The sequence below is a fragment of the Ovis canadensis genome, chromosome 14, assembly GCF_042477335.2.
Source record: "Ovis canadensis isolate MfBH-ARS-UI-01 breed Bighorn chromosome 14, ARS-UI_OviCan_v2, whole genome shotgun sequence".
In the NCBI taxonomy this organism is placed as follows: Eukaryota; Metazoa; Chordata; class Mammalia; order Artiodactyla; family Bovidae; genus Ovis; species Ovis canadensis.
In genome coordinates, this window is record NC_091258.1 from 71179275 (window position 1) to 71185535 (window position 6261).

At 47.5% G+C, this 6261-nt stretch overlaps 1 pseudogene; it reads right to left on the reverse strand.

The window, feature by feature from the left end:
* Positions 1-2685: 2685 nt before the first annotated feature.
* On the reverse strand, positions 2686-3837 carry LOC138419183 (guanine nucleotide-binding protein G(I)/G(S)/G(T) subunit beta-1 pseudogene; annotated as a pseudogene).
* Between the last annotated feature and the right edge of the window lie 2424 nt (positions 3838-6261).

The window sequence follows — 6261 nt, forward strand, 5'->3', positions numbered from 1 at the left end:
TAGACTTACTAAAGGCAAATTCTTTTGGGGAGTTAGAAATTATTAGTATGATGGGTTGGTTAGGAATTATTTGGTGAAGGGTTCTTCATTTATTGTGTCAATAATTGTTGCTAATTCCCTGCGCTGGGTGGGACAAGGATGTCTCAGGTCAAACCTCTCTGCTGACAGACTAGCTTGTGTGACAGGATTATCCTTACTGCCGCCACTAGGCACATGATTGTTTACTACCTCTCAATCATAAACAGCACAGAGAGTTTTGGAGTATTTTGAGAGTCTTAATTAGCGTAGGACTTTTTCTTCTTGTTGAGTCAATGATCGCCACCAGGCCTCTATATCCTTAGGCACCTGGGAATATATTAATCAATGTATTTGGAATATAGCAAAGGAAATATGGTAGTTTTTGATGTTAGCAATACTAGACTTTTTGAGTTAATGGATTTTCTCTTTTGTAATAGATCACTGTACTTATATATCACTGTGTCCTTGCTGCGTAAGAATGTAACTTTATCATATCTTAAGACTAAATAGATCTTAAGGGGAGCATTGGTGAAAGGATTTTCATTTGTTGGGTTGATGTTTGCTGCTAAATCTCCATGTTCCCTACCCTTATAATGAATATAACTAGCATATAGGAAGAAATAAGTATTAACCTTTAAGCATATAGGAGAAATAAGTATTAACCTTTAAGACTAATCATGTTAACCTTGGGTTGAATAAATTCCTTTCTTGATTGTAACTCACTACACCCTCACCCTATAGGAATGTAACTTTATTTGGAGGGTGGTGCCTGGTTTAAGAAAAAACACCCTTGGAAGAAATAAGTTTTTTTGGTTATCAGAAAGAAAGGATCATAAAATGTCAGCAGGTCTCACTCATGGCCAGAAGATGATGTAATATCCCTAAGACCTTTTTTTTATATACATTTATGTGAAGCACCTGATTTTGATAAAGGTCAGGACTGCTGACCCCCGCGTGACTCTGTATTCATCCCTATGTGTAACAAAAGGTATATAAGCAAACCCAAAAATAAAGAAATCGGATCAGTTTCCGGAAAGACTGATTCCCCCATGTCGCTTCTTTCTTGCTCCCGTTTTTCTGGCTGAATTCCCATCTGGAGCATGGATGCTATTCCACGTAATCCAAGTTATTCAGCCTCCTTTTCTCCACTGATCTTCCTACTACACTATCCATTTCTAATCTCTCTATATCTGTGATTAAATATGTATTTTTCCAAAGACGCCGACTCCGTCCCCACCTTCGAATCACCCTGGATCCACCGGGGCTGGACCCCGGCACTCTGTCCTGGCTATTAACAAGTTACGTTGGCCTCTTGACCATCTGCCCTGTTTTGAATTCTTTTTCCAGGAACTATCCCAGGACATTTGTTGAGAACAGGTGTATTTTGGTCAGCACAGGTTTTTCAGTTGTTACCAAAAGCAGCCACAAGGCGGCATTTTTCATCCTCCACTTTTTGGGATAATTTAGTTTTTTCTCATAGAGTTGATTTCCGACTCTGTTTGTTTTAGGTGTACAGGAACTTGATTCAGTCATAAATAGATGTACCGCTGTTCTTTTGGGGGATCTTTTCCCATGAAGGTTATCACAGTGTGTTTCCTTCAACTTGCTGTGCTGTTCAGTTGGTCCTTTTAGATGACCTGTTTGATATGTAGTGATGTGAGCATTTTAATCCCTCTTAGTGTATCCCTCCTGCAACGTTTTAAAAAAAATAGTCATGAGCTGGTTTTTAACTCTGAGTCTGTTTCTATTTGCAAATTATTTCATTTGCATGAATTTCTGGCTTCCACTTTTCAGTACTATTTTAGGATGTTTGCCTTTGGTCTCATACCTCAGTGATAATCTCTCAGTACATCCATGCTGCTGCTCATGGTAGTGTTTTGTTTTTTTTTTTTTTTCCCTGAGTGTATTCCACTGTACAGATGGGCCAGTTAGTCTTCATTTTTCTGTCGATTTTTGGTTAATGCTCTGACCTGGCTATTGTGAATAGTGCTGCCCTGAAAATAGAAATGTACATATTCTTTGGAATTAGGATTTTTTCCAGATCAAAGCAAGGAGTAGTATTGCTGGAAAACGGGGTAACTCTCTATTTTGTGTTTCAAGGAGCCTCCAGATATTTTCCTTCGTGGCTGCACCCACCCATTTACAGCCCTGCCCACGGTGTAGGAGGGTTCCCTGTTCCCCTCGCCCTCGGCAGCACTTAAGCTTCGAAGATCTTTTGAGGATGGCCGTTCTGAGCCGTGTGAGAAGATGGCTCATGGTAGTTTTAATTTGCATTTCTTTACTACTTACTGATGATGAGTATCTTTCCACGGGCTTTTTACCTTCTATGGGGGAGTACAGTTAACCTCCGGAAAGTGGCTTCTTGAAAGTCAGCCCTGTTTTGAATTCTCTTCATGTGATTTACCCCGGAAGATTTCTTTAGGGCTGGTGTCATTTTTTTTTTTTTTACCTTCTTGTTAACATTTTTATTATAGTATTTCCTTTTAAATTCATTCAAAACAAACAAAAAGGAAAACAAAGACAATGGTCCCAGGAGGAATGCACGATTCGTTTTAGTTACAGCACAGAGATTCTTCTCTCAGTGGGAACTGTGCTCTTGGTTTCAGCAATAAGTGAGGGGAAGGTCTTGCGCTTTTGAAGTTCTGAGGGGTGCAGGGCGTCCGCGTTAGTAGGGGTAGATAGGAAATGCTATCTGCAACGGTCCAAGGCTGGAACGGTCTTCCAGTCACTGTGGCGTCCACCTGCTGTCAGGGTTAGTTCCAGATTTTGAGGAAGCTGTCCCAGGACCCCGTCGCCACGGCCATCCCGTCATCAGTTACCCCCAGGCAGCTCACGCCGTTGTCATGCCCGGCCAAGACCCCTGCCCTGTCGGCTTTGAGGGCGTCCCAGACGTTGCAGTTGAAGTCGTCGTACCCTGCGAGAAGGAGGCGCCCACTCTTGGAGAAGGAGACGGAGGTGATCCCGCAGATGATGCTGTCGTGGGAGTAGGCCCTGAGCTCCTGGTCCGCACGGAGGTCGAACAGCCGGCAGGTGGCGTCATCTGAGCCAGTGGCAAATGCGTTGCGGTTCGGGAAGAAACAGATGGCGTTGATATCGGGCTCGTGGCCGGTGAAGGTTTGCCGGCACACCCCTTCTCGCACGACCCAGAGTTTGGCTGAAGCGTCACAAGCACCAGAGACAGTCTGGTGTCCGGAGCGAGTGAAAGGCTCATGGCGTCCCCGGTGTGTCCGGTGAATGTGGTCGTCTGCTGGCCAGTCTCGATGTCCCACAGGGCACAGGTGGTGTCTCCAGAGCCGGTAACGATCTGATCGTCATCCAGAAAACGGCAGCACGACAGGTAACCTGTGTGTCCAGCCAGCTCACGATTCACACGACATTCCCTTCACGAGTTTTCAGACTGTAAATGGAGCAGATGTTATCCAGGCCTCCGCAGGCCACGGAGTTCCCAGAAGGGGCATAAGCGCACGTCATGACCCGCGAGGAGCGCAGAGGGATGGCATGGACCTTGTTTGTGGTGTAGCTGTCCCAGATAATAAGTTTACCGTCCTGCGAGGCACTGACCAGAAGCCTGGAGTCGGTGCCGCAGTGCATGGCATAGATCTTGGCCAAGCGTCCCCTCAGCGTCCTCCTGGTGCGCGTCTGGACTCTTCCCGCAGGGTCAGTGTTTGTGATCTGAGAGAGAGTCGCGTCTGCACACGCCTTCCGAGCATCTCCAATTTGGTCTTTAAGCGGTTCGGCCTCCTGCCGTAACTGGTCAAGTTCACTCATCTTCTAATCTTAGTGCTCTTCAAAGCCACCTCAAAGAATCTGAGATCTTAACTCAGAAGTGCTGCTGGTCTGTTCTCCCAAACATGTAAAACTGTCTGCAACAGAGAAAAGGCTCGCCGCCTCGTCCCGCCTGCCGCGCCCGCTCCCCGCCGCCTCAGCCGCCGCTCCGGGAGGTGGTCGTGCTCCGGCCGCTCCGCGGGCGCTGCGGGCAGGTGCGCCGGCGAAGCTCGGTCCGGTCGGTCCCGCGGCGGCTGCTCCACTCCCGCGCCCGCTCCCGCTCCCGCTCCCGCTCCCGCTGCCGCCGCCGCCGCCTCCGTCCGCCCCTCAGACGCCTCCAGCCATCGGGATGCGCGCGGCGGCCCCTCGGCTGGTGTCATTTAGAGCCGAGCCCAATAGCCCTGGTTTTCAAGTGCTTCTTACGGGGAATAACCACAAGGTGGCAGCATTTCTTCATGCCCGCTCTGGTTACCTGGGCAACCAGAGCCTTAGGGCAAATCTGGTTTCTGGGTTGTCAGTAAGAATGGATCCCTGGGATCTTCCCGACCCAGGGATTGAACCCGCTTCTCCTCCGTCTCCTGCATTGGCAGATGGATTCTTTACCACTAGCGCCACCTGGGAAGCCCTAAGGCTTGTGTCTCCTTACTTCTTCCCCCTTCCCCTTCATCCCCCAGGCGGTCCCAATGATTGCAACACCACTCTGCAGAGGGACCTGTCCTCTCAGTGGGGTGACCCTAAGGAAGGAGGCTGGAGGTGGGAACCCCACCACCAGGCGACACGGGGCCCGGGGCACTTTGCAAAACTCTTCCAGCCCAGAGCCCCCACCATCCTTTGGGGGCACTAGGTTTAGTGCTGCTGCAGGAGGGTCCCACAGGATCTGAAGACCGGGCTGGGGGGCTGATTGGCTGGCATATCCTCCCCAGCGCCCTCAGCCCCAGGACAGCCCCGCCTGGGGACCTAGCCTGCTCAGGCCCCAGGGACGTGATGCCAGCTCAGGTCCCCAAGGCCCGAGGGGAACAGAGTCAGCAGCTCTTTTGTCTTTCTTTCTTTCCTGTTATGTTTATTTTGAATTTGAGTATATAGGTGATTTGCACTGTTGTGGGTTTTTTTTTTTTAATGTCTAAAGCAACGTTATTCATTTATACATAGATGTATACATGCTCATTTGGGGTTCTTTTTCTCATATAGGTTATATACAGTCAAAGTAGGGTTCCCTGTGCTCTACAGTGGGTCCTTATGGATTATTTTATAACTAGTAGTGTGTATATGTTATTCTCAACATATGTTTCTCCCTGCACCTGGCCTTTCCTTTTTGGTAACACGATTCTTTACTAAGTATATGAAGCTGTTACTGTTTTGTAAAGAAGCTCATTTGTTTCCATGTTTGGATTCCGCCTAGAAGTGATAACAGGCGATACTTCGTCTCACTTAGTTCATCTAGTGTGATGGTCTCTGGCCCTTCCCTGTGACTGGAAGTGGCTTCCTTTCATCCTTCTATGTCTGGGTTTGTGTATCTGAGTTGACTCACTGAAAAGGGGATGACAGAGGATGAGATGGCTGGATGGCATCACTGGCCTGATGGACACGAGTCTGAGTGAACTCCGGGAGTTGGTGATGGACAGGGAGGCCTGGCGTGCTGCGATTCATGGGGTCGCATAGAGTCGGACACAACTGAGCGACTGAACTGAACTGAGCTGACCTGACCCCGGCTGCTTTAACCGTTCGCCTGTCCTTCTGCACTCAGGTTTCTTTCGTATCTTGGCGAGTGTATCCAGTGCTGCCATGATTGTCGGCGTGCAGTATCTTGAAATTTTGGTTTTCCCAGCATGCCCAGGCATGGGATGGCTGAGTCACATGGTACTTTGTTGCTGAGTGTCTGAAAGCCCCTCTGTACTGTTCTCCAGAGTGGATGCACTGATTTACATTCCCATCTGGGGTAGGAGGGTTCCCTTCTCTCCACACCCCCTTCAGCATTTATTGTTGTCGAATTTTTGAGATGGCCATGCTGACTGGTGTGAAGTGACATCTCATTGAACTTTTTGATTTGCATTGCTCTAATGATTAGGGACGCTGAGCATCTTTTTGCATACTTTATGTCCACCTGGATGCCTTCTATGGAGAAACGCCCATTTCGATCTTTGGCCCACTTTTCCATTGTTTTATTTTTTTTAATTGAGCTACCTGGACTGTTTGCATGTTTTGGAGATGAATTCCTTGTATCTCCATTTGCAAACACTTTTTTTTCCCCACCCATTCAGAAGGTTGTCTTTTTCTTTCGTTTATAGTTTACCCTGCTGCTCAAATGCTCTTAAGGTTAATGAAGTCCCATTTGTTGATTTTATTGTATTATTCTAAGAATGAATCCAAAAAGAACTGGCTGCGATTTATATCAAGCCATGTTCTGTATATGTTCCTCAAGAGCTTTATAGTATCCATTTAGATCTCTGCTTTGATGTATGTTTTTCTGCAGGGGGTTAA